The sequence below is a fragment of the Mus pahari genome, chromosome 5, assembly GCF_900095145.1.
Source record: "Mus pahari chromosome 5, PAHARI_EIJ_v1.1, whole genome shotgun sequence".
NCBI lineage: Eukaryota > Metazoa > Chordata > Mammalia > Rodentia > Muridae > Mus > Mus pahari.
Genome location: NC_034594.1, coordinates 27,949,779 through 27,953,385, shown reverse-complemented (window position 1 = coordinate 27,953,385; position 3,607 = coordinate 27,949,779).

Here is a 3,607-nt window from a genome sequence, read left to right as displayed (position 1 = left end):
TGTTATTGTCACCTACGGATCACTTGTCTCTTGTCACCAGGTGTTCCTTTTTATTTAAATAGATGGACTTAAGGTATCTATGGCTCTGCATTCTTCTATTCTCATATTAAACTTAAAAGTGCATTCATAGTCTAGAAAATATTCTTATACATGTTCACAGATTAAAACTTCTACTCCATTTGAGGTGGATTTTGTAATTGAAGTAATGTTCCACATTAGCTTCTCAAGTAGAGTGAACTTCAGTGGCCCCACACCTGGCCAGCTGTGCCATTCTTAAACGCTTTATGATTTGATATTCTTCCCATGCTTGGATATGTCAGTCAGAAAGTATTGACTAGTTTTGAGTATAAGGAATAGTGATAAGAGAAAAGGACTGTGGATCTCAAGTAAAGTATCAGAGTTGATACTTGCAGGTTGAAAGGTTTTTGTTAAAAATGAATCATTTTGCTTGCATATGTTCTTTATGCTGGAACTAACTAAAGAATTCAAAGCAATGATGTTATGATCTCATATATTATAATTGATTAAAATTATAAATGTGAATACAAATTACTTGTAGGTTCATTTTTTTCTTCTCGTATGAATCTGATGCCTTTTGTGCATGAGTTTTTAAGTATCCTTTAATCTCCAAAGCAAACTTCCTATAACACACTAATTTCCTCAAAGACTCAGGAAAATAGGTGAACCCTTCTTTTTTCATCTTATTTGTCCTCCTCTGATTAAAGTTACATTTGCTGATTTCTTGAAGATCTAAAGAAGCCACTCTCTCACAATCTCCTCCCAACGGGCAGTGCTATGCCTCTCTGCTCCAGTTCCTTATCCCAGTTACTAGTGCCTCATCTTTTCCTCTCTGTTCCGCACTACCCTATACATCTGAAAGTTTCCTTTAGCGTAGGACCTGTGCTCTCAGTCAAGCCTTTCTCTACTGAGCAACATCAGAAATACATGGAATTAACAGCTCCTTGCTCTAGCCTTCTTGCTGGCAAAACATTCAAATAAAAAAAGTACAGTCCTAATTCGGACTGAAACAAGCCACTAAAATCTGAATTACTATTGTGACCAAGACTTTCCAACATGGCTAAGTAGAAGACAGTCTGCTTATCGTGTCTTTGGATGCATGAATTTCTGGTAATGAAACTTCAGTAGTTTACTGTACTTTCAAAATCAATGATGTGTTTACAACATGATGTTATACTTGCTATGATGTTTGAAATATGCTTTATTTTTGCCTGCAAAGTGAAACTACTAATAGTTTTATGGGAAAAACATAAGTCCTATAACTGTCATCATATTTTGAACTATCTTAAAATCAATATTCATATTAGAAAATATGATATTGGCTTAATACTGACAGGGACCTTTTTGTAGAAAGCCATCATCTTTGTAAATATGTTGAGTACCTGAGGTATTAGGGTAGGAGAATTTATTTTTTAAAAAATAAAATCTTCTATAATGTATAAATATTAAATATAAATAAAAATATTTAAATAAAACATCAACTAACAACAGATATAAAAAATGACATATATGTTAAAACCTATGTGACTTATATTAAGTGATACAATCATTCACATCAAATCACAATTGTACGTATGATCCAAGAACAAATATTTTATCCTAACTGTATTTTCCTTAGTATAATTTTGCATGCATATCTGTTTATGTTGGTACATACTTCACAGAGGACAACTGCAGAGGTCAGAATACAAGTTTGTAAGTTCGTTCCTTCTTTCCATCCTTATGTGAGTTCTAGAGACTTAACTTATAAGCCTAGACTTGTATAACAAGAAACCTCACCTGTATAGCCAGCTTGCTAGTCCCTATACAAATATTTCCATGAAATTGACTTGTAACCCTTTCCTTGAGTCAATTTTGTTCAAATAATTTTTGTATAACTACCTCATGAAATAAAGTATCGGCTATATTGGTAGCCAATCCTCAGGGCTGTGTTTATGGAGAGAATTCTGTCACTGAAACAAATGACATCATCATCAAGGAAGATGCCTTGTCCATAATGTCTAGCAAAAAACAACAAAATGTGTGGAGTTCTGGATAGGCTAAGAAAGTCATTACATTTACATTTACATTTACATTACATTTACATTATATAAAATGGGAGTATAAACAATACAAGGCTAGGACCTGAAAGCAACTTTATTGGAAGATTTGCTTATAGATTTAGAAATGCTAATGTCATGAGGTAGACATCTAAGATGTTTCTAATTTCTGGCTATTATTAATAGAGTCGGGTGAACACGGATGACCAAGAACCTCTGTAATGGAATGTGAGTTCTTACTGGACATATTAATCACACTTAAGACAGGTCCTATGATCAACAGTAGATAGCCAACACAAAAGGAACTCAATGGTAATTCTGTAAACTTTTGTGTCATACTTCTTTCTTTGAACATTTTTTGTCTACTGATCTTTTGTTTACGGTGGTTTCCAATTTTATGGGTTTTTTATGGGGTGTGTGTGTGCGTGTGTGTGTGATTCATGTTTCTTGCATGTTTTCTTGTAGTTTGTTTTGTTTGTTTTGTTGTGATCTGTTTTATTTGACTATTGTTTACTAAAGAGAGAAATAAAGAGGGCATGAGCAGGTCTAGACAGGCTAGATAGGATGTGGGAGATTTGTAGGAGGGGAAAACATGTTCATAATATATGGTGTAAAGACTTTTTGATAAAAAATAGAAATGTCATTGTCATATCAAAACAAATATATTTTACTTAGCAGAACCTTCTTCAAGTTTTCTTTTTTTTTTTTTTCTTTTAACAAAAGATCAGGGGCATATTGAAAGAAGTTTTTAATCTTATTATTTGTGATAATAAAAACTACTTGAAAATTTTAAATTCAAACAACATATACTGAAGTATATTTTTAGGTGTTTATGGAGTATTACCTCTTATTTGTGCTTAGAAAACAGTTAATATGTATTTTTATCTTAAAACTCTATCCCACTCTCTCTACTGTCACTTCCATGAGACCTAGTCACCTACTTAAAGAATGTTCCTTCCATAATTGGTCTATTTGCATTATCAATCACACAATAAGATATGCAGTTTTAAAATAGATTTTGTCTTGATTGTTTCCTTTTTAGATCTAATTGAGTGGTACATTTCTCATCTGAACATTATAAGTAGCAAAAAAAGTACTTTTCCAAATAATCTGTGTCCATAACTGCTATTTATACACAATTGAATATAATGGTGAGGCGGGCTTTTGATTAGAAGATAAAAGTCACTGTTAGCCTAAGAATTGGTCCAGAACGCCTAGGTCAAGTTCTTGGCACAAAGGAGATTTATTTGTCCCAGAATAACAGAGGGCATGGAATATGAGATAAACATAGGATATAAAAGACAAAGGAGCAGGGGAACAGAACAAGGAAGAGGGAGAAGAGCTATTTCTCCTAAGAATCACATAGGAAAATGGCAGCTCACAAATGGAAAAAAAAAAAAAAAACTGTGTTAGAATGAGGTGTTTAGGCACTGCCAGGGAGAGAGCAGACTGGTGAGGAAGGACCCGTGTCTGGTCCCGGTCGTCCGGCGCCTTTCCCGCCCAAGGAGGGGTGTTCACCTGGCAACAGTCCCCAGGCTGATCCGGCACCC